The sequence below is a fragment of the Cryptomeria japonica genome, chromosome 3 (genome assembly GCF_030272615.1).
Source record: "Cryptomeria japonica chromosome 3, Sugi_1.0, whole genome shotgun sequence".
Classification (NCBI taxonomy): domain Eukaryota; kingdom Viridiplantae; phylum Streptophyta; class Pinopsida; order Cupressales; family Cupressaceae; genus Cryptomeria; species Cryptomeria japonica.
The window spans coordinates 77,347,044-77,364,010 of NC_081407.1; positions in this window are offsets into that span (position 1 = coordinate 77,347,044).

Consider the following 16,967-nt stretch of genomic DNA (forward strand, 5'->3'; position numbering starts at 1 on the left):
GAATCTAGCATATGAAGATGCAATTTTCAACAGTACATTCTTATTGGATTTAACCATCCAATTGTAGTTAGTGCGACTCCCATTTTGTGATTGAGCAGTGAGCTCTGGGTGCTTGGGCTTTCTACATGTGCAGACCCCATTTGTATACACTTACTATCTGCAATAGTATCATCTAATTGTGGGTAAGGTTTCCCACCGTGGTTTTTCCCCTTACAGGGTTTCCACGTACAAATATTGGTGTTATGTATTGCGGATGACTTTGTCTTCTTGTTTCATGCATTAATCCTTAACGGTATTGCAATTAACTATTCAAACTATCTACCGGCATATGAGACTGGTTTACCGGTATTAAGCATTAAGTTGGTTAAGTTGCTTTTTGTTTGAATTTATTAGACAACTGACTCACCCCCCCCCTCTTAGTTGTCTCTGGGACCTAACAATTGGTATCAGAGCCTAGTCCTCTTTTGCAGAAGTTTAATAGCTTGAGGAGATCCAATGTCTACTAACTATTTGAAGAAGGACAGTCCTAAACTTGATGGAACCAACTATGGCATATGGAAGATCAGAATGGAGACACATCTAAATTACATTGGAAAGGATATCTGGGATGTTACAAAGAATGGTTATACTGCTCCTACTCTTGGTCAGCCTAATCCACCTACCTTGGGAAAAGATGAGGAAAATGATTGCAAAGCAAGAGAAGCACTTTTGAATGCATTATCTGATTAACAAATCATGGGACTATCAGATAGGTCTACTGCTAAAGCTATTTGGGATCATTTGGAAACACTGAATGAAAGATATTCCATAGTCAATATTGCAAAACTTGAAAGCTTCCGGGTCAGGTATGAACATCTTAAAATGGAAGAAGATGAAATGATTTCTGCTTTTATGGAAAGAGTAAATGAGATTGTTTTGGGTATTAAATGTTGTGGAGGAACCTTAAGTGAGGATGAAACTATTTCAAAAGTTTTGAGAGGATTGCCACTGGCATATAAGATGAAATTCACTACTATAAATGAGTTAAGAACAATGCCTAATACATCAGTAACTAGGGATACTTTGATTGGAAAACCTTCAGCTTTTGAAATTGAAGAATTTGGTCTTGTTGCTACTATAAAGATAGATTTAGCCTTTAAAGCATCAACATCATGTGCTCCATCATTTGACAAATCTGATTGGCAAGCCTTTTACGCAAGAGAACTCAAAGAAAGCAGGAAAGAAAATGAAGAACTTGAAGCACTATTTGTAAGGAAAATGCCTAAAGGTCCAATTGGAAGTAAGTATGAAGGTAAAGCACCCTTTAAATCTTTTAACTGCAATAAGATTGGTCATATGGCTTCAAGATGCCCTGATAGACATGCTCAACTAAAAGAAGAAGCTAGAAGAACATACAAGCCTAACCCTGAATATCAAAGATACAGATTTAAGAAGAATAAAGACAAATATTGTTACATTGCTAATGAAGGAGTGACTGATGATTTTGATGAGGATCCTACAGACAATGGATGGGTTTTTGTTGCTATAACAGAAGATCAATCAGCACCTACCGCTCAACCAGTAGAACAAGCCTTGGTAGCTAAAGTTGAAGTAAAGGATGAGTGGATCATTGATTCAGGATGCTCACATCATATGATAGGAGACAAAGGTAAATTCTTTAACTTTCAAGAATACAATGGAGGCTTAGTAAGATTTGGAGATGACAAAGCTTGTTTGATCAAAGGTAAGGGTACAATATCTCTTGATGGTAAGCATAACACTGACAATGTTTACTATGTTCAAGGATTAAAGCATAATCATTTGAGTGTTGGTCAATTAGTTGAGAAAGGATTTCAGTTACAATTCAAAGATGGAAAATGCAAAATCATGAATAGAACTGGTTTGGAAATTGCAACCGGTAATTAGACTAGAGGTAGTATCTTTGATTTGAATAATAGTGAAAAGACATGCTTAATTGCACACATTGATGAAAGTTGGCTATGGCATAAGAGACTCTATCATGTAAACTTTGATTGCATGGTGAAAATCAGCACTATTAAGGTAGTTAGAGATTTACCTAAAATTGTCAAACCTCACAATACAGTAAGGAATGTCAATTTGGAAAACAAGTTAGAGCAAGTTTCAAATGTATTAGAGAAAAATCCAATAATGCTCTTGATTTAATTTATACCGATTTATGTGGTCCAGCTAGAACTAAAAGCTTACAAGGTGATAGATATTTCATGCTAATCATTGATGACTATTCTAGAATGTGTTGGGTTACTTTTCTCAGAGAAAAATCAAAAGCACTTGGAAAGTTCAAACTGTTCAAAGCAATGGTAGAAAATGAAAATGGTAAGAAAATCAAATGTCTAAGATCAAATCAAGGAGGAGAATTTACATCTAAAGAATTTAATACATTCTGTGAAGTAAATGGAATCAGAAGACAACTATCAGCACCTCGAACACCACAGTAGAATGGAGTTATTGAAAGGAAAAATAGAACTATCTTGGATGTAGCAAGAAGTATGTTATCAGAAGCAAACCTACCATGTGTGTAATGGAGAGAGGTAGTCAGTATAGTGGTCTATACATTCAACAAAGTTCACATCAAAGGTGAAACTGGTAACACCCCTCATGAACTATGGTTTGGCATTACTCCTACTCTTAAATATTTCAAAATTTTTGGAAGTAAATGTTATATCAGAAGAGATGAGTATATTGGCAAATTTGATCCTAGAAGTGATGAAGGAATATTTCTTGGTTATTCATCTAAGAGCAAGGCATATAGATGTTTTAACAAAAGATTGCAGAAAATTGTTTAAAGAACAAATGTAAAGATTGATGAACAATTCACAGGAACTTCAAGGTATATAGACTCTGAACCGACAACAAAAATTTTGACAAATGAACCTACACTAAATCCACCAGTACAGAATAAAGATCCAGTTACACTGGTATCATCTGAAAATTCCACACTAACTGAAGAACGACAGCAAAGAAAGACACCCTGGTATGTAAGACTAAATCACTCTGAAGATCAGATAATTGGAAACAAGTTTAAAGGAGTTATGACAAGAGGAAGATTGGCAAATGAAGAGGTATGTCTTATTTCTCAAATTAAACCATCATCAGTTAATGAGGCATGTGAAGATAAATATTGGATTAAAGCCATGGAAGAAGAATTAGAACAAATTGAGAAAAATAACACATGGACATTACTTCCCCGGCCTAAAGATAAAAATGTGATTGGAACCAAATGGGTATTCAAAAACAAACTTAATGAAGATGGTAAGGTTATCAGAAATAAAGAAAGACTAGTGTGTAAGGGATATTCTATGAAAGAAGGAATTGATTACAATGAAACCTTTGCACCGATAGCTAGAATTGAGGCAGTTAGATTAATTTTTACTTTTGCAGCACATAAGAACTACAAAGTATATCAAATGGATATTAAATATGCATTTTTGAATGGAGATCTTGAAGAAGAAGTTTACATTGAACAACCTAATGGATTTTCTTTGACAGATAACAAAGATATGGTTTGCAGGTTAAGAAAAGCTTTGTATGGATTGAAGCAAGCTCCAAGAGCTTGGTGTGCAAGATTGGATAAGTATCTTTTGAAGATTGGTTTTTCTAAAGGTAATGCAGACAACAATTTATATTATAAAGTGACTAATGATGACATCTTGGTTATAGAAGTATTTGTTGATGATATAATCTTTGGAGGAGAAGATGGATTATGTAAATAATTTTCTATTAAAATGTAGCAAGAATTTGAAATGTCTATGATTGGAGAAATAAAATTCTTTTTAGGATTGCAGATTTCACAGACTGATAAATGTATATTCTTGAGTCAATCCAAGTACCTACAAAAATTACTAAAGAAATTTGGGATGGAAAACTCTAAACCGGTAAGCACACCTATGACTACAAATTACAAATTATCACTAAGGGATGAATCTACACCTATTAATCCAACTAGGTACAAATCTATGATAGGAGGTTTACTGTATTTGACACAAACTAGACCTAATATCATGAATGCAGTATGTATTGTTTCAATATTTCAGAGTAATCCTAGATAAAATCATGAATCAGCTATAAAAAAGATTTTCCGGTACTTACAAGGCACTATGAATCTTGGATTATGGTATCCTAGAGATGAAAACTTTGAATTATATGCATATACAGATGCAAATTGGGTAGGAGATGTGGATGATAGAAAAAGCACCACCAACGGAGCATTCTTTCTTAGAAACAGATTGATTTCTTGGTTGAGTAAGAAATAAAATTTGTACATCTTTATCAATAGCAGAATCAGAATATGTTGCAACAGCAACTAACTGTACACAGTCACTATGCCTTAAACAAATGTTGAAGGACATAAAGGTAAAATGCAAGGAACCTATTACTATCTATTGTGATAACACTGCAGCAATTGATATATCTACGAATCTAGTATTACATCCTAAAACCAAACATGTTTCTATCAAACTGAATTTTCTAAGGGAACATGTTGAAGCAAAAGAGATAAGACTAGTTTATGTGAATACTAAAGAGCAGATTGCAGATATTTTCACTAAACTTTTTCCTAAGGAGACTTTTGAATATCTCCAAGATCAGCTTGGAGTCATACCCCCATCGATAGAGACTTAGACAGTTGATGATTATCATCAACCTACAGAATTAACAAAGAAATTTTTTTTATTTTTGGCTTTGATGAGGAAGCTACTTCTTAGGGGGAGTAGTTGGTATATTGAATTGGTTGGTATTTTGTATATGAACTTGGTTTTGTTGTAACTTTGGCATTTGATGTCAAAGAGGGAGTGATATCTATGGAAAAACACATCATCTTTTGAGGAGATATTGGTATGAAAAACATGTTACTCTCAAGGGGAGAGATTGTCACTTTGGGAGAGTTTACTTATACTCTGGTAATTGTTGGTACTTTGGTATTTGGCATTCCTATTTTGGCACTTTGATGGTTTTTCCATCTTGTATTGCCATCAATGCCAAAGGGGGAGATTATTGGTATTTTAGTATGGTTTTGTCATTGATGTCAACACCTACTAAAACTCTAGCACTTTGGAGATCCAACAAACATTCACCGGCAAGCAAGTGACTTTTGCACAGTCACTGGTATATGGTACACCGGTTGGATATAATGATCACCAGCACTTGGAATGGCATGGAAAACACTTGGTAATGTCAAAGACATCATTTGGACATCTTTTCTTGGAGAATTGGTTATTGGTATATTCATATTTGCATATTTGTTGTTACCGGCAAATAGGTCTAGGTTACACCGGCAGGTTTATCTTTTCCAGACCAGCACGACATGCTATGGAGATGATTAATTATTGTTGTAAATGCATTAAGCCGACATGTTGAATTGGTTATTGCATCAGATATTGTATTATTTGTAAAAAAAAATTATTGTAATATCTTGTAGAGCCGACCTACTAAAATTGGTCCTAGGTTATGGTATAAATGTAAAATCTTATTTGTAAGATCGGATATGGTATGTGAAAAGGAATTGTAAGAAGGTATATGCGAGATTAAGCAGAGCTAACCGCGTAGACATTATTTGAAGGTGAAGCTAGGTTTTTATGAAAGCATATCAAAACTACACCAGCACTGACTTCTGCATATGAAGATACTATTTTGAGTAGTACATTCTTATTGGATTTATCCATCCAATTGTAGTCAGTGTGACTCCCATTTTGTGATTGAGTAGTGAGCTCTAGGCGCTTGGCCTTTCTGCATGTGCAGACCTCATTTGTATACACTTACTATTTGCAGTAGTATCATCTGATTGTGGGTAAGGTTTCCCATCATGGTTTTTCCCCTTATAGGGTTTCCAGGTACAAATATTGGTGTTATGTGTTGTGTATAACTTTCTCTTCTTGTTTCATGCATTAATCCTTACCGGTATTGCAATTAACTGTTAAAACTATCTACCGGCATATGAGAATGGTTTACTGGTATTAAGCATTAAGTTGGTTAAGTTGTTTTTAGTTTGAATTTATTAGACAACTGATTCACCCCCCCCCCCCCCCCCCTCTCAGTTGTCTGCGAGACCTAACAAGCAATTCATAGTTTATGAACCAGTACAGAACAGAACCAGAACCAGAATTCTATTTGACATAGCAGATGCATTCTTGAGTTCATTTTCAATAATTTACTTTGACAGAAATCTTGTATTCAATGAGGCTCTTTAGTGACGAGCAGTATGCTCTAGACAGTGTGGCTTGGTGCAAGTGTAGGCCCATATTATATGTAATATCTTTTTATATGGCCAGTGAACTAATATTATGGGTCACAAATCTCACCATGGTTTTTTCTCATTGAATATTTCCATGTATAAATTATGTGTGTTATGGTGTTCATTTATGTGGATGGTTTATTTTCTTCTTGTTATATGTTTATTTGTTTACCAGTATATATATGCATGTCTAGAAAGTTAAAAATTGTTCATTCCAACATAACACTTATTAACCCCCCTCCCCTCCCCCTCTCAATGTTCTTGGATCTCAACAATTAGTATCAAATCTTGGTTCCTTGGAAGAAGTTTAACAGTTTGAGGAAGATCCTGAAACCAGAATCTTTGAACATGGCTATGGAGAAGCAACTTGAGATAGCTCTTAAGGATTATGATGCTGAAAGAATGAAGAACTTGAAATTGAAAGAATAATTGAATTTTGGAATTGAATTCATTCTTATCCTGCAAGAAAGGTTATTATCTTCTCAAGCCAAGAGAAAAGAACTTTTGCAGAAACCAGATGATGACGAGAAGAATGATCTTAAGGAACAATGTCAGAAACTAAGTCAAGCAAACATGCTCATGAAGAATGAAATGCAAGATCTGACTATGAGGTTATCAAAAGATATTGAGGATAGAAAGAAGAAGGAAGATAATCTTGTTATATCTCTGAAGAACAAATTTGATGAATGTGGCAAATTGACTCATGAGAATAATTTGTTGAGAACTGATTTAGCACACTAACGGAATAATAAACAAGAACTTGAGAGACAAGTAACCACTCTAAGAGATGATCTGACTACTGCAAGTGGGTATAAAGAAAATTTTAGGATCAGTGTTGCACAGTTGGATGACTTATTGAAAATACAAATATAGATTGATGATTCTAGAGGACTTGGATTTGTATAAGGTGAATGCTTTGGTACTACAAATGAGGATAGAAAGAAGAAGGAAGATAATCTTGTTATATCTCTGAAGAACAAATTTGATGAATGTGGTAGATTGACTCATGAGAATAATCTATTGAGAACTGATTTGGCACACTCGCGAAACAATGAACAAGAACTTGAGAGACAAGTAACCACTCCAAGAGATGATCTGACTATTGCAAGTGAGTATAAAGAAAATTTTAGAATAAGTGTTGCACAGTTGGATGACTTACTGAAAAGACAAAGACAGATTGATGATTCAAGAGGACTTGGATTTGTACAAGGTGAATTCTCTGATACTACAAATGAAGATCAAACAACCGGCATGCAAAACTCATCAGAACAGAGAAAATCGGTAACGCAATATAATCCTGTAAATTCAATGGCGGATGTTTTGTTTGTGTAGACACCTAAAATTGTCATGTCTAATTAAATAAATCTCTTTATTTATTTAATTATTTTAGCCTAATTCTTCTATTAATTAAATAAATCTTTATTTATTTAATTAATTCATTTATCCTCTTCTAGCCTTATTTCTAATTTAAATAAATACCTTTATTTATTTAAATTATCCTTTTCCTAAATTAAATAAATATTTTATTTATTTAATTATCCCACTTCTTCTATTAATTAAATAAATCTTTATTTGTTTAATTAATTCATTAGCCTTTTCTACCCATGACACATGTCATTCATCTCTTAACTCATACACTACCTACCCCTCTCATTATTTTATTATTTCTTTTACCTACCCTCTAATCATAGCCGACCTCCTTTTACACCTCTCAATCTTATCCCTCCATTTCTTATGGTGTCTTCTATATAAGGAGATGCTTCCTTTATTATCAAACCCTAACTACTTGATCAATTGACTACTTGACTACATTGCGCTTTCGAACATATGGGATCCTACTTGCAACCACATTTCTATTCTTTGTTGAGCTCTTGTGCACATAAAATCTGAGAGCAAATATATCAAGCAAGATCAATGGAGATAGGAAGAATAGAGATCCAAACCCTATTGGACATGTGATGGTATAATCTTAGTGATTTCATTTGATTTGCATTGTCTTAGGTAATCTTCATATGTTATGGTGGATCTTTGTTGTTGTTAGGCTAGGGTTTTGTGGTTAAATTCATTTAGGCTTTCAACATTGTTGTATCCATTTTCACCATATACATTTTGGCACGCCCGGTGGGACTCTTGTCCCTTTTGCATTTAACATCTTTGTTGCAGATTTTGTGTTTTGAAGTTGCAAATCTGACATTTTCGACAGTATTTGGTATTTTCATGTCTGCATACTTTTAGATCGCGTTTTTGGTTTTCTGCCGTGCGACATCTAGGATCGCATCCACACCCTCGACAGTTTTATTTTTTTGCAGATTCCAGAAATCGCGTCTGTGTTTCCTAATCACGTTTGTGGGGTTTTTAGGCGCGTTTGCATCCAGAAGCCGTGTCTATGTTCCAGAGTCGTGCCTATGTGTCACAGAAGCGCGTCTGCATCTAGAAGTCGTGTTTGTGTTTATGGTAACCGCGTCTGTGTGCGCTGATGTCATTTTGGGGGTTTTCATTGATTCAGTTTTTAGTCATTCGGTTTTTTAGATCTGGTTTATTTTGAGCTAACATTTTCAGATCTAGCTAACAAAATTGGTGCAGCTTGTCTTGAAAGCAAAATCGTTTTGTCGAAGACCCCTATTTTCACAAAGTCTTTTGGATCTAAAATTTACCTAACTTGTGTGCTTGCAGGAAGGCGTGATTATTTCAAACAATCCAAACTACTAACAAATCTTTGTTGCAAGACCTTGGCAAGGGTTTTTGGATTTTTATTGTGTGCCTTTTTTTCATAGACTAGGAAACACTTCAATTGGTGCTTTAAAATTGAACCATTGTCTTTTGTGTCTTGAGCAATAGGCTCTTTTTGTTTCATCTTTAGAGGGCCTATCTCCCCATGTGGTCATTAGGACTACTAGTGAGGAGAGAATGACCCAAGTGGTAGCAAAAGAAAAGCCATCTTCTTCCAAACCACTATAAATAACTGTATTCATGGTGAAAACTATGAATAACGTGTGTTGATTAGTTCATACCGACACTATGTCTCCCCATAAACCTGTTTGATCAAATTTATTTGATCATTTATAGGGCCTAACCCCTACTGGCTGGGAGCCTTCTGTATTTACAGAGCTGAAAGTGCCACATGTATGGCCATACAAGTGGATGCCCTTACTAGCACCTTTTTGTTTTAGAAGCCCAAATCCTTCTAGTTGTTGGGGTAGGAGGTCGGACCTCTGGTAGCAGCCCACACACATATGGTTCTTAGTAGAGATACAAAGTTTGCCACAAGGAGTTTTTGTGGGCATTGATGCTTGACTACCCCGAGAAGTGAGTGCCGAGGGTGGAGCCAGTGGGGTCAAGCATCTAAGTATCCGCTCTGAATAGCATAGCCTCGGGGGTAAAACCCCATGTGGGATCAACAACTGTTGTCTTGGCCAGCCATAAGAATTGTGCTTGACTTATTTTAGACATTCAAACATTCGAGACCAAACAGCAAAACATTGTCTTTTGTGTCTTCAAGTGTATGCAAAATAATTTTACATCAAACAACACACTTTTATTTGAGTCATTTTTGTCTAGACACTTGCAAACATTGAGTCCTCATCAACACTTTGTCATCTTGTCATAGAAAAACAGTCAAACATTCAGATTGGGTCACAACAAAGCAACTTCACATATTGGAAAAAATTGCACAAATTTTGTAGAAACGTGTATGTGTCTGACATAATAGTGTCTGTGTCGTATAACCGCGTTTGTGAAGGGCAAAAATGCATCTGTGTTCTCAGAATCAACATTGCATTTACAAAATCTTAGACTCGCATTTGTGTTAAACAGAACCACGTCTGTGTTAGGAAATCACGTCTATGCAGTATATAGGAACGTCTGTCTTCAGAATTGAAAAAAATTTACAGACCAGCAAACAAACACAGTCAGTTTCGGAATTCTTGAGCTTCCTAGGTTGTTTCTCCAGGGTTTCATCTAGCATTCAACCTTTCTTTGGGTCTTACAAAGTCCATCATTTCTTTACACCTTACATTACATTCATATTTATCTAAACTTGAGTCAAAAGGTCACTTGCTTGTCCTCATCATACTTTGTCAACACACTACATACAACAACATTTTTCTAAGTGGTCCCTCATCAAGGTCTATCACCTTTGGGTCTCATTTGGTCTTACTCAGAGCCAAGGTCAACTTACCTCATCAAGAGAAACTATCCTCTCTTTGGAAGCCACACCTACTCTACTACATACATACTTGGTCTTACATTTTGGACATTGCAAGTAAACCTCAAATTCATTTACATTCCATCCAACTCTTGGTCTTCCATACTCTTTCCATTTTCAAAATTCATTTACATTCCATCCAACTCTTGGTCTAGTCTCACACATTTTGGTCAATAACTAGTTCATGGTTGAAACCCATTCCCAAAAATATAGGAGAGAAACTAAAGAGGCTCAAGAGTCCGCAAACATGAGTTCCTATGAGTATGACAATGATATCTTTTTCAATTCTGATCATACTACATTACCTGACATGGATGCTTATAGAAACATTCCAAATGTTGAGCACATGGACACTACAAACAATAATGATACACACAATGACAATATGGACAATATTTCAGTACATTCAGCAAAAGTGGAAGACACCATTATGAATCCTCATTTTCATCGATTGGTTGAGGAAATAATGAGGAGAGATAGACAATACTTCTTACAAGTGATGGCACAAAGTGGAGCCAAGATCCCTCATGATTTTGACATGTCTCAAATAATGGAACATAGACCTTTGCAACAATATCACTCCAACATGGATCAAAGGAGGCCTAATAGTGGAGGCAATAGAGGACCACATATGGTGCCTGAATCACCATCATCTTTGTTTCAAAAACCAGAGGTCCCATACACACATGGTCAAGCATATGATACTCACCTTCGCACACCATTACGGAAGTCTTATGCAAAAAAATATGCTCAATCACATATCAATGCTAAGGATCAACCACCAAAGCAATTGGATATTCAAAGGCATGCTCAAAATTTGGACACAAGGAAACCCTACGTCAAATTTGGGGGCAACACACTAGAACAAACTGATGACATTCCTATAGAGTATGGTATACATGGACAAAGCAGATATTCCATTCCTCACCATGACTCTATACCAGGTGGTCCATATATGCAACATCATTATAGACCTCCTCCATATGAACATGTGTATGATCAATATCATCCATATATGCAACATGCTCCTCCTCCAATTGATGCCTGAAGCATGGGGTATGGTCCAAGAAGTTGATCTCCACCTAACAACAATTTGGAACAGCAAATCAGGGACTTACAAAAGAAAATGGAGGACATAAATACACTGAAGCCAACTTACACAACGAGAGACATATGTCCTTATCCATTGGACAAAAGCATTCCAATGCCTCCATTTCCTACACATTTTGTGACACCTAAGTTTGATAAGTATAGAGGAAAAGGAGATCTTAAGGCACACATAAGATAGTTTTTCATAGCCTGCATTGAGGTAGCAGTAGAAGAGACATATTTGATGAGATTATTCCCACAAAGCTTAGGTGATCAAGCTATGGAATGGTTCTCCCAACTTCCACCTGGTATTAAGTCATGGGGTGACTTAGCAAAGACATTTATTCAACATTTCTCCTACAACATAGAGATAGACATATCAGTCACCACTTTGTGCAACACCAAGCAAAAAGATGGAGAGTCTTTTTCATCATTTTTACAAAGATGGAGGAATCTAGCTAGCAGATGCTCTTGTGAAATTCCACAAAAATAAATGGTAGAGATGTTCACCCAAAATGTTAACAAAGACAATGGCTATGATATAAGAAAATCTTGTTTGTCCACCTTCAAGGATGTCATTGAAAAAGGCTTAGCGATAGAAAAGGTCCTAATTGAACAAGGAGTCATTAAGATATTCAAAGAAAACAAAAATGACTTTAAAGGAAAAGATAAGCCAAGATTTTGGAATAAAAACAAGAACACCATCAATGATGGTGTTGTTGATGCCAATATAGTGCGACCCAAAATAGTTTTTTAGGATCAAGCTCTACAAACAATCAGGTGAATACTCAAACAACTTCTAGATTATGAAGGAAGTATACCCCATTGGGAGAACCACTTGAGTCAGTTTTCAAGAAGCTAGTGGCAAACAAAGTAATCACAATTCTAGATTTTCCACCATATAAGCCAAAGGTCAAACCAAATTGGTAGAATGATGATGAATATTGTGAATTTCATAAGAGAAAAGGTCATAAAATAGAAATTGTCATCGACTGAAGAACATCATACAAGATCTTATTGATAGAGGTGACATTGAGATTGAAGGGAACTCATCCAATCAAGAAGATGAAATGTTTAAGGAACCATTCCCAAAACATGACAAGGGAAAAGCTACAGCCACAGATGATCAAACCAACTATACCAGAGCATCTTATAACTATGATTCAACTATTAATCACATCTCAATGGACAATTATGTCTCTACCATTATCATCAAGGACAAAACCCCTGAGAATTCTACCCAAAGACCCAAGATCGTTTTGAAAGGCATTGGATTTTCTTCTGAACCTACATCTGAATGTCATGTTACAACCCATCGAGGTAAATTCACTTTGCAAGGTGCTCTAGCCAAAAACATCGCTTCCTCATCAACCAAGCCTGAGTACGACCTTTTAGAACAGTTAGGGAAAACACCTATGCTTATCTCTATCCTTGAGCTCTTATGCATATCCCCCGCACATAAAGCTATTCTTGACAAAATCTTGAGAGACACTTCTATTCCTACTGATCTGAACATGGACTAGTTCTAAGCCATGGTGGGATACCTTTCCATTCCACACTCCCTTACATTCATAGAAGCGGATGACGCCTCCGTAAGTCAGCCACATAATGCACCTTTGCACATTGAATCCTTCATACACAAACATCGAATAAAACAAGTCCTGATAGATGGAGGAGTAGGTCTAAACATTTGCACATTGAGCACTATTAAACAATTGGGATACTCCGACAAAGCTGTGAATTCTACAAACAAAATTACCATCAAAGCATATGATGATGAAGAGCGTTCATCCAAGGGCACAGTCACCTTACCTCTCAGAGTTGGGCCAGTTACAAAGGATGTGGTTTGTCAAGTACTAGATCTTGATCTCACATACAACATATTGCTAGGATGTCCTTGGATTCATGAAATGAGGGCGGTCCCATCTACATATCACCAATGCATCAAGTTTCCTCACAATGGAGTTGAAATAACAGTTAATGGAGATCCTAATCCATTCATATATCATAATAACTTGAGACCAAAAATTGAGACCATCATTCCCAGTAATCGCGAAGCTGTTCCTTCTTCTACATACATTGATCCTGAGTCATTAAAACCTTAAACATCAAAACAAGGTGAACTTAAGGGCAAATTCCAGGACAAGGGCATGGGTGAATACACTTTGAATCAAACTATGTACTTACAACAAGTCATGAGTTCACCAAAAGAATATGGAAGACCACATCCTAATAAGCAGGTATCTATCATTATACTCAAATGGGACCCTACTATCTTTCAAAGATGGGGTGAACTGGAAGAGGAAGACTTATATAAAATGCTTTACAAAGATCTTGAACATGATACACAAGATCACATATGTATACCATGTGAGAAGTATGGCAAAGGGTTCAAGATTCTACAAAAATTTGGGTATGATGGCAAAAGCCCTCTTGGGTTAAGAAGGGAAGGCATCATTGAACCTCTACAACCTGAATTGACATTCAAAAAGGAATGCTCGAAGGGACTTGGTTTCATGACTTCCAAGGTCCACACTCAAAGGATATAAGAAGCATTACAAATCAAAGCTGCCAAAATTCAACAAGAGAATTGCTATTCCACAGACTCCAATGAATGGGAATGGGGTTCAAAAAAATTTTATAGTGACTATGAGCTCACCGAGATATTCAGAGAACCAAGTGAACCAACAAAAGAAGAGGAATTTAATAGGAAATTCAAAGTTGGTCAAGAAACAACCCCAGAGGATCCCATACAGTCTTTGCCTCTAGGTCCTAGGTTGAAATCACATAGAATGAGAACACTTGTCTCAAAATGCGCTACTAGTGATGATAATTTGGATTTGTTCATGATTGAGACTAATGAGGAGAGTACCAATGATGACCTTGATAACTACCTCAACATACCTGAATATAACTATATCTTCACTCTTAACCCCACTAACTTTGAAGACATCAAAGGCCTTCCCCTTGTTCACCACCAACTTATTGACTAGGACCATGAAGGACCTGCACAGTTTGACACATTCCAAAATGATGAAGCCCTTATTGACTATCTTGGCATACAAGATGATCTTCCCCCTAGGGACTATAAAGTGGGATACACTATAGAACTCAATAGCATGGCATATTTTAGTGAGGGTGTTGGGCCTTCTAGTCGCAAAAATATAAAAATAAAAACAAACCAAGGGTAGTATGGCAAAAACCACACTGTGGCGCTATCTAACCCCAAAAAAGTAAAAAGAAAGGACATATCTAAGGGTGAAAACCTCTCTAAGGCACTCGAAGATGGAAGGCTTGACATTCTCCCAGCATCATATGAGGAAAATTCATCCATGTTGGTAGAGGAGACTATCAAAACAAACATTGGTATAGAAGAAGTTCCACATAACATATTCTTGGCTCAATCTTTGATAGAGTTAGAAAGGTCAAAATTCATAAGTTTCTTCATGAAATGACAAATCAACTTTGCATGGTCATACGCTGATATGCCTAGATTGGATCTGGATTTGGTAATGAACCATTTGACAGTTAAATCGAGGGCAAAACCAGTGAAATAGAAATTAAGAAAGATGCATCCACAAGTGGCATGACTAGTCAAAGCAGAACTTGAGAAATTATTGGATGTCGGATTCATACGCCCAATTGATTATCCTGAATTGATCTCCAACTTAGTACCTATCAGTACACTAGATCGTAGCATTAGAATATGTACAGATTTTAGAGACATCAATAAAGCTTGTCCTAAGGATGATTTTCCATTACCAAATATTGACTTGATTGTTGATCTCACAGCAGGTCATGCGATATTATCCTTGATGGATGGATTCTCTGGTTACAATCAAATAAAAAATGCATCCAAAGACCAGCACAAAACAACATTCACTTGTCCTTGGGGAACTTTATATTGGAATGTCATGCCCTTTGGGCTAAAAAATGCAGGCGCTACATATCAAAGAGCCATGACTACTATCTTTCATGATCTCATGCACGTAACTGTGGAAGATTATGTTGACAACCTCTTGGGTAAATCAATAGACAGAAATACACATTTGGACATACTTTCAGTCATCTTTGATTGGTTGGAAAAATATAAAGTAAGATTAAACCCCAAGAAATGTGTCTTTGGAGTAACCTCCGGGAAGCTCTTGGGATTCATTGTGTCAAAAAGAGGAATTGAAGCCGATCCAGCAAAAGTAAAGGCCATCCTATCGATGCAACCACCATGAAACATCAGTCAACTTCAATCTTTGCAAGGGAGACTCCAATCCATACGAAGATTCATAGCACAACTTGCAAATAAATGTAATCCCTTTCAACACTTGTTACATAAAAACATCAAATTCAAATGGGATGATAACTATCAACAAGCTTTCCAGATACTCAAAGATTATCTTCTGAATCCACCAGTTTTGATGCCACCAGTTCTAGATCAGCCTTTATTACTTTACATATCAGCTACTTCAACAGCACTAGGGGCACTCTTAGCACAACAAGTTGTTGAGGGCAAAGAAAAGGTAGTATACTATATTAGTCACACATTGGTGGGATATGAGCTAAACTACACACCAATTGAGCGTGCATGTCTCACCATGGTCTTTGCTTCACAAAAATTACAATATTACATGCTAACTCATAAGACTAAGTTGGTTGCAAGGATAGATCCATTGAAATACCTTCTTAATAAAGCAATGCTTACTAGGCGACTAGCCAAATGGGTAATGATCCTGAGTGAATTCAACATTGAGTATGTGGATACAAAAGAAATAAAAGGACAAGATATCGTAGATCAGTTAGCAGATGCCCCATGATAGATGATGTTCCTCTAATTTCAGAATTTCTAGATGAATCCATTTTAACAGTGTCACATGCAAAGCCATGACAACTATACTTTGACGGCTCATACACACAGCATGGGACAGGAGCTGGCATCCTCTTCATAACTCCTCAAGGGGATTCTATACCAAAATCATATTGATTATCATTTCCCTGCACTAATAATATAGTAGAATATGAGGCATTAACAACTGGATTATGGATTGTCGTTTAGTGGAAGATCCAGAAACTTTGTGTTTTTGGGGACTCTCAACTTGTAATTAATCAAGCAACTAATGCTTACCAAACAAAGGATGAGAAATTAATGCCTTACAAAAGAATGGTGGATGACCTAAAACAACATTTCACAAAGATAGACTTTGAGCAAATACCAAGAGAGCAGAATCGAGCCGCAGATGCCATGGCTACATTTGCTTCACTAATCGATTTACCTCCGAATGAGACCAACTATGAGTTATTGGTGGATAACCTTTTGATTCTTTCATATGAAATCACTCCTACTGAGATAATATGTGTCGTCGGTCTTGAGTCCCAGTTATATGGTTCCATTTTCACACGCCTTTGTGATAATACCTTTCCTCCTGACCCATCCAA